This window comes from Myzus persicae, unplaced genomic scaffold (assembly GCF_001856785.1).
Source record: "Myzus persicae strain clone G006 unplaced genomic scaffold, MPER_G0061.0, whole genome shotgun sequence".
In the NCBI taxonomy this organism is placed as follows: Eukaryota; Metazoa; Arthropoda; class Insecta; order Hemiptera; family Aphididae; genus Myzus; species Myzus persicae.
In genome coordinates, this window is record NW_019103921.1 from 138,899 (window position 1) to 153,823 (window position 14,925).

Here is a 14,925-nt window from a genome sequence, read left to right on the forward strand (position 1 = left end):
TCACGACTAACGTTTGTTACTGACGCAGTTGGACGAGAGATATTTTGTTCTTCAAATTTTGCTTGAACCCTAAAGTACACATTCGTTTAAATATTATCACAATAATTGTATTATTGTTATAAATACGAACCGTTGTAGTATTTTATTCATGAAGTTGTACGTTTCGTGAGCGCGACGAATATGTCTGCATAGGTCGTTATTATTATACTCACAAGACGGATACGATAATATTATATTTTAATCACGTCTCCCTTACGGACACGCGTCAGAGTGACCCTCCCCACCCCCCTCGTCCAAAAAAAAATAAAACTTTTGAAAATATTATCGAAAACCACGGGTAACATAAAGTAGTAGTAGTATACTTTCGTACCGAACTGTTTTCCTCGTCAAATCAAAAATTATTATTATTATTTTTACTATTGATTACAAAGTATTATCGAATTGCTTATAATTGGGCAAATCGGTCATTATGTAGTGTATTATAATAATACGCACAATAAATAATAATAAAATATTATCATACAATAAAATATAATTCGTTCGACATTTGGAGTGCGGTAACGGACGTATTTGTATTCGGTACAATTAAAAGGATATCAGCACACTTTTTGTTTTTTCTCTCTGACCCAACATATAGTAAGTAAATATATGTTTAACAGAACTAACAATGTGTTGTAACTTTTAATATTATAGTGAATTAATGATTATTTTTTTGTTCTAGTACAAGAAATAATAAATAGTATAACGACATGAGAAATACTAGTAGAAGTTACTCTACACTGAAGAAGGACCTCGAGTCGTAGAGTTAGAGTAGGTTCTTATTTGGTGACAATATAGTAGATAAATGAAAAAGATTAAATTAAACATAGTTAAGTTAAAATGATTGAATATAATAAGACATTTTATAAGCCGTAAAATATAAATATATATATAAAATAAAAAACATTATCACCTAATAAATATCATCAACCTTTAAGCTAAGAACATTAACTGTGTTACGATATTTAAATTGTTATGCAGGTTAGATTAGGTATACATTTAATTACATTAAATTGCACTGACTTACAAACAGATTAAAATAGCATTAAATAATCAAAAGTAGGGACACGGGTAATGTTCTTAACTTGAAGTTTAATAATATAGGTGCAACCACTTAGATATTAAAAGTTATAACACGGAAATTGGTTCTGCTAGACGTAAATTTGCTTTGTGCCAGAGAGAGAAAACCAATAGTGCCCTGACATCTTCTTAAAATATTTAATAATAATATTATTACAATTATTATTCTATTCCTAAACTGATACCGAAAACAAACCTTAAATCGTTTTTTAGGCTTGTAAGTGAAACGCACATTGTACAGTACGCATTAAGCATATTACGTCGGTGCAATCATCGCGCTTCGAATATTATATATTATGATAATATTATAGTGAAATTAAAATGTGAGAATAATAATAATGTAATATATTTTGCAAATAATTCCGTTTCGTACATGGATAACATGGCTCACAGCTGTGTATAGAATATAGATATAACAAAATACAAAATTATAAAAGTAAGAGTTTTTTTTTTATTCAACGTCAGCTTTGGTGACAAGGGCCGTTAGCTTTATAAGTAAGCGAATTTGAAATACTTGCGACCCTCCGATAATCTGATAGCTGATGTAGTGGAGGGTTTGACAGAGAGTTCACTGCGCAGTAACACAAAATAGTACTATTTTGATGTAAAATATTTTTGCAATATCACAACATCATATTATATATTTATGTGTTTTGAATTCAGTTTAAAATATTGTGATGGGACATTGATCGTCGTCCAACTTCACCGCGCTCTTTTTATCGATCGAGCCTGCAAACGTCTTATGCGACTTTTCATTTTCTGCAAATAACGCTGCAGCAATCAAACCGTCACGAAAAACCCGTTATTGATAATTCCACGTTTTATGGATTTCACGTTGAAATGTGACTCGAAACGATATTGTGTGTGTGTTCTATTTCGTGTAAAAATGCACAGCCAATCTAATAAAAAGCGAACGCGGTGTTCAACAGCGCCGATAGTCCTTGTCGACACGATTGAATTTCAGCTGACGTTTTATTTATTATTATTATTATTATTATTATTATTATTATTATTATTATTTCGAGTGCGACGTCGTAATATTATTGAACCTAATACCTACGCGGACAGGTAAAATATTCGTCGTCAATGATTGACATTCGCTTATAAAAAACGTACATTATTATTACCAATATAATATTATATTATAGCGCTACGAATTGTTTTACACGTCGACGTACGCTCACTTAAATTTCCACGACGAAACATCAACGCCGACAGCAATGCTCCTGCCGATAATAATGGAAACGTACCACACGAGTTATTATTTTCAACCGTTTATTTTTCGACTGTCTTTGGGAAGGCGATGAGTTTCGTCCAACTGCGCCAAGTAGATAACGATATAGTGTGCACTTATTTGATATTTTATAGGTGATCCACCTCCCGTCTACTATGAGCCAAGCTGCCGGTGTACATTGCACGAGATATAGAAATAGAAAATTGATGAGAGTTTTTGGAGTTACTCAGGTGAACTCGAAAGAGGAATATATATGAAAATATCGGGATTGAAAATGGGAGCTAATGTTTTGTTTGAAACTCAGTCAAGTTAAGGGGGTAAATTGGGAAAACAGGTTTCTCTGTACATCTAAATGACAACAATTCCGCCTTAAAATAGACATTACACCTACGAATATGTGGTCTGGCAAAGGCCATATTGGGTGTCGATATTTTGTACAAGTGCATGCTAGAGGGTGATGTACATTTCACATTCATTTTTTAGCTCAAAACATGCGCCATGTAAAACTTAAAAGTAAAGATATTTGAAAAAGTCGCTGTCGACAACAAAGACCATGGAACTTTTTTTACTCTAATGTTAGCATAGTGTAGCATGATGTGGTTCGGCACTGGCGTTCAAACGTATTTGTAAATAATTATAATCGTAACGGTTAACAACAAAATTGCTGTGCTAAAGTCCCAACCAGGACTCAGGAACGTTGCTTTGCATATTTAAAAAACTAAAAGAACCTAATCTAATTTTGTAATATGGGATTAATAATATTAGATATCATTATTTTTTACCCTTTGATATTATAAAACATTTTGGACAAAAAATAAATAATAATTAATTTGAATTCAGAATTATTAAACAAAGCTAAAAATGTTTCATTTTAAAATTATACTACAGTAGTTTTATTCATTGTAATTTATTGTTGAAGTAATACTTGTTTCTGTATGTTATATATATTTACTTTATGTTTAAAGAATTAATATCAAACTTACATTGGTCTTATATTTTTCTTTTTGTTATTAAAAAAGAATGAATGGAATTTGAATACAGTTTTATCTCTACAAAATATCTTAAAAAAGTTACAATATCATTCATTGAAATGGCATTACTCAATATATGATGTTTAATATTCACAGGAAACACTTTGATGTTTAGTTCAACAAAGAGAATACAAATATGTATTATTATTATGCTGTTCTGTATTTATTTATTTATTTATATAGGTATTCGTTTGATGAAAGTGCACCCACAACCTACGTGAGCAATATGGTACAATGTGTTTACAATACATGATAGAAGCGAGAATTATAATTATTGTTAATATAATAATATGCAATATGCTTAACATCGTTAAATGAATTTAAAAGATGATAAAACCGAAACTGATAAATCCCGTCACGGTGGCCATGGTATCTCGTGATCATAATAATAATATTCTGGAATGCAAAACTTTCGATGAAAATCTTATTCATATAACGACTGGAGAGTTGAAAGGCGTGAGCGGGTGGTTACCTCTGGTATCAAATGTGCGACTTTGAAACCAATATACGCGCTATTCGATCTATTTAAATTATAATTTATAATTAATAATATAGTTGCACTAAAAAAAAAAAGTACACATCGAAACCTTACCTGTCGATTAAAACTGAAAACCAGGTTGTGAATGGATCTTGAATTTATGAACAACCGCGAGATTACCAAGTTTGTTAACCAACATGGCGCGGTCCACTGAATCGAATGTTTTTCTTGAGTCTGTAAAATTTACATCAACTTAGCTACCACCGGAAAGTACGGAAACATGTGAATAAATTATGTAAATGGTAACGTTAAAGCTGTATCGCGTTACACGCAGTTGTTTGTCCACAAAAAAAAAAATATTATTTTCGGAATTTGTCGATTTCTTCTAAGTATTGTTATTAATACTATACCAAAATTGTTTATAATTTATATAAATACATGTATTAGATGACAGATTTGTTGGACTGAATTTTAACACAAAACATTTTCGGCTTAATGATCGTTCAAAATATTCATTCAGTCATGAATTAAATGATTATTTATTTAACTGTTTGCAGACAGGGATGCACTCGGCTGTGTAATGTACAGTTCAACTATGAGATTATTAAGGCATAGAACCGCCGCAAGAAAATCACAACTATTAAAATATTGATAGTTATTATTTTCTACCACGAAATTATAATGATTAAATTAAATTTTACATTCTCACTTTTGTTGTTAATGAGAGCATACCTAAACTTTTAATTAAACTGGACATAATATTGTTATATTATGAACAAAAATCATACAACATTTTTTGTAAACGGAGAAATAGAAAAAAACAACTATACTTAGGTAAATACTATAATATTAAATTATAATCAAAATAGAGCAGTTTATTTTTTATTTTAAATATTTTAAACTTATTGATATATGGAAGATCATTCATCGTTAATCGGATGAAAAGAAAACAATTATTATTATTTTTTTAATTACCACCTGGGTCACAAATAGTGATTGTGCAACTTTCAGAGTATGAAAGACTACCTCAGAAAATATAATAAAAGTTCAAATAAGTTTAAAAATGTATCCTACTATTGGTTGTTTTTGTTTATATTGCACTCAACAATTGTAGTTTCTTAAGAATTACAAGTTATTATCAATTAAATCATTTAATCAATAAATACTTATTAGCTTATTCTTATTTAAAACTTTGTAGGTACAGAGTTGATTAAACTAAAAATTATCAATTCATTGTTTTTAACTAAAATTTATATAACCTCGAATGGTATAACTAAACGTAATTTTTCTTTGAATTAACTTTAAAAATCTAATTTATTACAATAATCGTAAATTAGCCATTAAACGTTTTTAAAAAATGATACAATTTCTTAACTGTTCAAAATGATTTTGTGATTACTTATTATTGTAGTGTTCAAAATATGATATTATATTAATTAATATATTGAGCAATATGAAATTGACCAAGAACGCGTTTTTAATAGGAATCGACTTGTATTATTAATATTAGTGCAACACTACAACCGATGCTGGTGAGTTTAAAATTATAAGTTTTATAATAATATACAAACATGTGCATGCCTAGTTACCTACTAACCGATTTAATTCAGAAAGTTCGTAGCCGGCAATATGATGATGCAAAACTAAAAGAGCAAAACCGATGTTTGAAAAAATTTAGTTATTTTAGATAAGTGTAAGTTGTTATTAATTGTTTAATGAGTTTTCTTACGAAACCACGAGTACAAATATCATGTCAAAACCAATTTGTCCCTTTCTCAAGCTCCATACGAGTTTTACAAATTTCAAGATAGTCGCCTATGTTATGTTGTTATTATTATTATTAAGTTATAAGACAACACACAAAATTTGATAAAACCGTGAAAGTTTATATAATATTATGTACTAACGTACCGTCTTAATATGACATTATGACTTTATCAACAATGATTTTGAGTCAGTGGCCAAGTATGGTGCAGTGGTTGGCTCCAGTAACAGAAACGTGCTCCAAAGTCAAGCATCAGCCGGTTCCACTAGTCCTCGGATGGGTGACCACCAGGGTTTAGTGACAAATCCTTGCCTCATATTCACACTTGTTCTAACCAACCATAAACTACCCCACATTTAAAAACCTACTAAAAATAACAACCCAGTGGCTTATTTTTCTGAAGGTTGATCAATTAAAAAAAAAATAGTAATAATTTTGAGTGAACTTCAAAAATTACTTTTTTAACCCAAAGGATTAATATTTCATTTTCATTTTGCAATAATTAAATGATTATAAATACTATTCTAAAGGTAGGTTTATGTCTGTTTCCCACGCTTTTTGCATCAGTCATAACTTATGTAGTTTAAAATTATCAATTTTTTTATTTATTTAAACACATTGTTATAATAATATAATGTTAACCGTTGACAGTTAGATGTAAATATTGTCACTTCTTATATTGATGTATGTTGTAAGTACCCGTATATTGTTTCTCTGTGATATCTCGATAACTGCTATAAATAATTGAGTTAATATTGTTAGAAAAACAAAGCACACAAACGTCATTTAAATTTACAAAATTTATCAAAAAATGATTTTAGCATTTTATCTATGTTGCACTTTGGTCTGAGAGAGGAAACGAATATTGCACTGACATCTCTTAATTGAAATATTTGGCTTTCAACAATATTTCGTTTTAGTTAAAATATTTTTTTTTTATATTGTTACATACTCTTTGCTCTTTGATAACATTTCAAATGTAAAGACAAAATCAAAAACTGTTTTCCGGGAACCAACAATAAAATGATAATATTATATACATAATTATAGTGTTATTTCATTTATTTTAAGTACAGTTATCCAAAACAAATAATTTGATAAACTTATTTAATGTTAATGAGTTTTAAATTATGTATGTGAAATATTGATAATTTTCAAAGCGGATAAAGTATGCATTTTTAAAAGTGGTTATTGTTTGAAAATACCAAGTACAGTTGTTCTGACGAGATTAAATAAAATGACTTATTTGTTCCGGCATGGACATACGTTTAACTATTCAAGTCGCACGATAGTTTATTTGATTACCTAATCGTTGAAGTCGAAATCGAATTTGTTTTTAATCAATGTTATTATTAATATATGTTTATGCAACAAATAATAGAATATACGCAGGTACAAATATTTAAATGACAACTTGTCGCGGTTTTATTTACCGATCGGATTCGAATTCGGAATTGTTTATCCATCACTATTTGCTATCCCACGTATTCGATGTCAGAGAATCGGTTCGCACTGTGCATACGTGTACAGCCGACTGCCTGCCGATTGGCAATTTATTCTAACTGTGAAATGTATAAATTCAACTTTATTTCCCCGCACCTGCAGTCGTGAATGTTACCTAATAATAATTAAAAGTCAAGTTCGTGCTATTGAAAATTCCGAACGTAAAATAAAGTAAACGTGTACATTTGCCGACAGATAATAAAAAAATAAAATAAAAAAATTACGTAATAAATTGTATACACGAATCATTATTATTGTACTATTACCTACGACTACCATTATCGAAGTATTACATTTTTTTTTCAAACCGAATCGCTACCGAATAATTAAAATAGTAACTACCTAATTCAATGTGTATTTTATAATATTACGTAATTTTCAATTCTCAATAAGACGTGATATTATATCGTTATTAGGTCATACACACTTTCAACACTACACGCAGCAAAATGAGTGGGGGGGAAGCGTGTTTTTCCTGGAAAACACGTTTACGTAATCAATGAATTTATTCGAAACGGTTGAAATGACTCGAGTAACGAGTTTTAATGTCAGCTCGTGTGTTCTAATTTTCGTGGGCAAACCAAACTCGGGTAGGTAGTTTGTCAGGTAAAGCATGATGTTCGGAAGAGCGTGAGTCGTGGGTGAAGTAATTATAGAAGTTTACTAGTAACTGGGGAGCAACTGATTGATGATAATAATAACCTGTTGTGATTTGCAGTGTAAATGACGCTTAGTATTAGTACTTTTACTCAAATGTAACATTGAAAATAAACGTCGAACACACGTAATAATAATATAATATACACATTAACCTGAACATTATCCCGAACTTGTAGATATCGATCAATTCTTTAAAGGTTACAATCGAAGTTTCCTGACCTATTTTATTTCATTAGTCTTGATAAAAAAATAACATCGATGCCGATGAAGAGAATTGCCCCCCCCCCCTTAAACTTAGCGTCTACTGCAATTACCGCTATAACAATTATTGAGACAAAACTTTTATACCGCATGTGATTAGAATATAAAATGTTGTAATTTTTAGGGTCATCGAAATAAAAATCAAAACAATTAATTGTATTAGGTGTATTATGGCATGGCGGTGACTTATGTGGGGTTGTGAGTGACCACTAGAACAGTGACGGACATGTGTGGACAGTGATGGACAGTGATGGACAGGGATGGACTGAGTGCAAAGAGGCGTAGAGTATTTTCTGTTGGATAATAAGATTTCGTTTTAAAATGTGATGTATTATTACCAATATTATAGGATTGCCATAGAAAAGTAATTTTTGGGTTTGCTGTCGTATTGCTTTGATTTCTTAACTCGATAGTACGCGTATGAATAGACACACTGATAGCAGTACTTGTATACAATTCAATATTATCAGTTAGAATAAATTATGATAGCATCTATATTATATAGATTATATGACATTTTATATATATAGACTATATAATATATTATGGAAAATGCATTTCAATACTTTTGATTCAGTACAAAACATTATTATACAGCCTTGACGTTACTGAAGTGTGCATAATTATTCAAAACATTTTCGAATGCAACGAAATTTGGAAATTAGGAAACAATATTATTAGTAACAAATAACAATATTATAATATCTTTATAATGATGTGTAGTTTATTGAATATTAAGGTGAAAATAATTTTGGCATATATTTTATCTACCGAAATATTAAGGTCTTATTTATAGAATCCGACATTGCCATTAGAATACATACCAATAATAAATGTAGCTATATGATAGCTCAATAAAAAAAAGTAACTTATTATAATAGTATATAGGTACCTGTACTAACGAAAGTACATTAAAGTTTTAGTTTTAGTTCATGATTTTGGAAAAAAATGTATGAAATCGAGGTAGCTAATTAATAATGCTATACCTACCAATAAAATTGAAATATTGTAACGGTGACCGATTATGGTGGGGAGGGGGGGTCTCAGTGCAAATCTCCCGTCCACGACCCCACGGCTTAGCTCTTTATGTATATAGCCGCGAAAAAATTCTTAGTGGTCAGAAGGCTTTAACCTACCCAGTTCACCGCTGTAGGACATTGATGAGTTCGGACGATGGACTTTTCGGAGATTGTCCAAACAAAAACCCCGCCGGCGGAGGTGGTTGATCGAGATTATATATAATTGTGTTGTATTTGAGTTCGGATTTGACAGTTTGAATTATTTTCGACGCCATTCGAGTGTTCAGCGGATTATTGCTGTGAATCGAACGGAAGCAAATCCACCCATAAATCCCGTGTAAGTCAAGTACACATTATTTCGACGGAGATAATTGTAAGTAATGAGTCGTGATGTCGATTTATAGTGTATACATATAACGTCAATACGATATTTTGTAATTCGGTTTGAAACACACTCCAAACTCTCATACCGTTATGTATGTATAAGCGCATTTGTTTGCTTACAATATTATTTAAGCTTTCAAGCTGTTGGGGCGTATTATGAAGATTATAGAAAATCGTATTTTGATAAAGTGAAGAGTTCGTGACAATCAAGAGCTCTGATATTATTTTTCGTCAAAACGTCGACCGTAGATTTTAGTCTCAAAATGTCTTATTTTTATTTTGATGTTATTGTAGTATTATTGTATTATTATTGTTCATCATGTATTTGTTTCCCCACGGCATTGGGCAAAATATCCAACAAGTATAGGATTAACAATTCATATTGAATAATACATTGAAAATAACGCGATTAGAAAAAATATTAATAATACCATTATTTTTGTGAATCTTAAATAATTCTGAAAACTTAATTCAATCAATCGAGTTGAAAACAAATTTGAAAAAATATTTAATCTGCCAATATGATAACTAGGGCTCGGATTTATATGTATTTATTTAACCAGAGTATGTATTTATGCAGCAAAAATATGTACATAAATATGTGCTAAAAAATTTATAATATGTATTATCAAAAAAAAAAATATTATTATTAATTAAAATGAAATGTAATAAAAAAAATTATTTATCTAACTATCTAATTATTATGGTTACAATTAATAATGACATGCATTTTTAAATTTTCGAATTCGAAAGATGGCCGATTATGTCGTAAAATTGATCTATATCGACTGAAAGATCTCTCAACTTCGACTGATGTTATAGGACAATATTGCACGTTGACTATGTCTGAAGGAGAAAGTTCTACAGTATTATTTTGTACTTTTTAAACATGGGCAAGTCTGTATTAATAAATAATAAATCGTAAATGAACAAATTATCGAAATATGTAGGAAAAATGGAATTATTGAGAAATATGTAAAAACATGTACTTATGGCAAAATATGTAAAAATATGTAAAATAAAATATAGTTCATTTTATTGGAAATCCCTTGAAACGAATTTATCACTTACCTAAATTAATTTATCAAATCACAGTAAAAATATGTATTTACATATAAATCCGAGCCCTAATGATAACCAAATGTCAACAATAGTCATTATATTCGTATAAAAAGTAGTTTTTCATAAAATAATAATTTATTATAATATATAGTCGTTATTATAAACTTTTAACAATCATATTCACACAATCTAAACATAATGAATATTTTTTTAAACTTTGTATTCTCCATATTTCGTTTTTAATTGCATTTTTTTCTATCGGTTGGTTTTTAACCCTGGATTTTTTATAATCAAATATATTTTGACTTGAATATTTTAGTATTCACCAGGATATTTTTTTCTGGATATTTTTACCGGGATTTTCCTTTTATATGCATAATAGCTCTTTCTAAATATAAAATACGAATTAAGACTGTGTTGCTCGTGATTCTCTCGATCGTGTAACAATATTATTCTGCAGATAAACAAAATTCAAAATTCGAAATAAAACGATTTGCGCTTTGGGTACTACATAGGAGTCTAATGTAACCAGAATGGATCCCCCACGAAAACAATGAAGAACACAATAATATAATACTATTATTACTATGCCTGTCAATTATCACGCAATAAAATTATCATAAATTTATTTTATTATAATATTGTTATTTGTTATGAGTCACGGTATAGACCAGCATACCGGTATGTTGACCTTCAAAAGTCGAGTAACGTCTATCGAAAAGTCAATTGAGAAAATACGTATAATACCGGGGAAGTTTGAAGACTGCAGACAAAGATTATTGCAAATTTATACCGAAAGTGTTGGCAACTCAAAGAAAACTCGTATAGTCACTTCACACTCTTCGACCTACACGCTTGTCGATATTATTTTGAACAAACGCTTTTTTTTATATATAAAACCCACACAGGAGGTACCAGTATAATCGACAGCCAGACGCGCTCGTCGTGACGATTGTCCAATTTATGCAAAATGAAAAAAAAAATGTTATTATTAATGTTAATTATTTACGCGATGCCCATTATTGTTCGTCGTCGAACTGTGTTTTTTTTTTTATTATCAACTGCATTATTGTTTTTATTTTTTATTGGGCACGGATCGTTGATTTTGAAACAGATTTGACGCCGATACCTACAAATGCCCCAATTATCTCACTTTCGTTTTTCACATACTATAATATTACATAGGCACTCGTTGTTAACCTTCAACCATATCGAAAAGCCGATAGAGAAAAAAACTTAAAATAGGAATTTACGCACCGGGAAATTTTGAAGACGAACAAAATTTGTGTCAAGTTTACATAGAAAGTGCGACTTTAAGACAAATTATTACGGTCGCTATACCTACATAATATTATACTGTACGACCCAAACACGTCTTCAACCATGCTTGTCAATAATATTTTGGACACTCGTTTTTTTTTTATAAGACCCGTATTATAATAGATACCTATATAGTCATAGTATAATCGATAGCCAGTCGCGCTCGTCTTCACTCGTAACGACTGTCCAATTTATGCAGGATAGGAAAAAAAAAGGTTAGGTTAGGATAAAAAAAAAGTTGAGGATTAATTATTTACGCGGCGCCCGCTATTGTTCGTCCTTTCACTGGGGGTTTTTTTTTTATCAACTATACGTGTAATTTTTATTTTTGTTATAGGTCCTTGATGTTCAATAAATTTGACATGTTCTACGCCAATATTTACACGTGTTTTTTTTGTTTCACACATTGTCATGTATACCTTGGTATCCTATAATAATCTAACCTAGGTATATTAGCTGTGGTAGACGCGCGGATGATAATAATATTATTATACGTACACTTTTATTTTATTATTCAACTCGCACATACCAACGATCGGATTTTACAAGCAACAAAAATGTTTTGTTTTTAATTTTTGCCCTTTTGTAAACAGCGAAGATACGTGGAGTTCATAAACATTAAACAAAGTTATGAATGCGTGTCTTGAGAGGAGTATAATATGCGAATAATCTCAGTAATCTCACAAGTGAATACCTATATCATTTTACCACCAAAAATGATTAATAATTTCAATTTTCGAAAACAGTTTGGATACGCCATTATACTTGAATATTGTATGATAACACACACATACATGTCGAGTTAATTAATATCTATTTAGAGTATTTAGACTGTTGTAGGAATACGACCGAAAATAATGATGGTCAGTCCACCGTAATATTAGATAAAGGATGGATAAAATAATAATCTTAAAGGATTTGTGTATAATGTTGTCCTGGAAGAAATAATGTTTTGTAATAGAAATTATGATACACCAAATAAATAAATGAGTTGATAAAATAATAATTTCTGTATTTTTGAACAATAGACATAATTTACTTTTAAAAACGATTGGTTATTACTTATTATATAGGTATACACTGTAAGTACACATTTCTTTTTTAAATATTTTTGAGGAATTCATTTTTATTATAAGTTATAACAATAATTTTTAATATTTTTAAAAACATGATATTAGCAAGTATAAAAAAATGAAATTAACTTTTTAAAGTGTACATCACTTTGTTTGTAACATTTGATTTAAACTATCCATTGCACTTTTATATATTTTTATTTTATAACAACCTTTAACGTAATAATACAAAATTTATAAAAATCAAATATGTACATTGAAAATATTTGTATGTACTAAAATGAATAAAAATACCAACTAAAACATTCTGTGAAAGGTTTTCATCAATTTCCAATAGATAAAAACTATGGTGAAAAAATATTTTTTTTTTAATGCGAAGTATTATCAAAAATGATAAAATACTAATATTAACATAGATCTATAAAATACGTAGATATTTTTTTAATGTTTAACATCTCTCAAATGCATATTTTATTTTAAGCAATCAATAATAATTTAAATATTATATTTATGTATTTATTATTTAAATTAATATCAATAGATTAAAACAAATATATCTAATAGATTCAAATAATTTAAAGTACAAAATGACAATATGATGTTATGTTGGTAATTATTTTTTTTTGTAACACAATACTTTATTTTTGTATTTAAAAAAAAATGAAACTTTCTGTTAGTATCATATTTTTTTATTTTGACTGAAAATGTCAAAAAAAAACTATTTATTAAAACTTGATAACCTGCTACTGAAATAATATAGGTATTATTATATTAGTATAAAAATATAATTTTTGAGGTCATGTTCTCAATCTGCAGCAACGCTCGCAGCCCGTACCGTCCCTTGTTGCTAGCACTCGGATGATTGACCACGCGGGTTTTTTGTACACATCAATGCCACACTTACAAACTTGTTCCCACCAACCATCCCCCCACACAGTACTAGGCTAATGACTTAAGTAGTTGAAGCCTAAATCCAATATATATATATGTTATATAATATTACCTACTATTATGTACCTACTTACAACAGTATAATAATATTTTATAGGCACTCAAGAATCAAATATTATAATAACCTACATGTATTATATTATTCAAATAACAATGAGAAAAATAAATAAATAATTCTTAAGTCCAAAGGTATTGTGTTTTTTTTTGTGAACATGTTTTTAAAACTATTTCCGATTTAAGAGGTTAAGTCAAGTATTGATAGCTTATTTGCATTAACAGGAAAAAAATCAAACATATTTTATGGTATAACAGCAATTTATAAGTATATTTTATATCGTATTATATAAAAATAAAATTTAATAATAATATTTATAAGTCATATTACCGAGGTTTGTCGTCACAGTTGCAACAGATGGTGTGGAGTGTTTGACGATGTGACAGCTTGGTCGTCGTTTGTCGACTGTGGATCTCGGTGAAGCTGTGGACCGATTACGGCTCTTGGTGGACGGGCGTTAGTCGCTTCGTTGTCGCCCAGAACGCCCGGATGGTCCTATGGGAACGCACGAACTCCCGGCTGGCGGGTTGGGGTGGCCGCACCCTCCACCCTCAGCACCCCACGCGATCTCTACCCCCGACCCCTGACCATACACCCACCGACTGTCTATATGGTGCGCACGCACCCGCCACCGCCGTTGCGTTGTGCCCGGGACCCATACCCACCTGCAGTCATCATCCCTTGTCATAACCCTTTCTTCCACGGCCACCACCGCTGCAGCCTACGCATAAAGGTACAATATTTTAACAATTTAATAAATATTAGTATAAGTACTTTATGCCTGCAGTATATGTGGAATGATTTCGCAGAGTTTTGGATGGGTTTTTTTTCTCTCGCGATGCCATGTTGCACCCCCCCCCCCCCCCCCTGATTCGAATGGTGTAACACGTTTCGGGTGTATGTACATTCGAGTTGACTTCTTTGTTTGGCGTCATCGTTATTTTGACGTTTTATTGACTTCTATTTATGCTATATACACATTATGAGCAATAGCATATAATAATGAGCCG

The 14,925-nt window shown here is 30.3% G+C and overlaps 1 protein-coding gene across 1 annotated transcript in view; it reads right to left on the minus strand.

Annotated features, from left to right (window-relative positions):
- Window positions 1-14,442, minus strand: part of LOC111036341 — a 61,747-nt gene extending 47,305 nt beyond the window's left edge. Inside the window, exons 1-2 of the mRNA XM_022318336.1 lie at window positions 14,246-14,442; window positions 3,977-4,096 (exon numbers count right to left, since the gene is read on the minus strand). The gene's annotated coding sequence lies outside the window, so the exon portion shown is untranslated. The remainder of the gene's footprint in view (window positions 1-3,976; window positions 4,097-14,245) is intronic.
- Window positions 14,443-14,925: the final 483 nt, after the last annotated feature.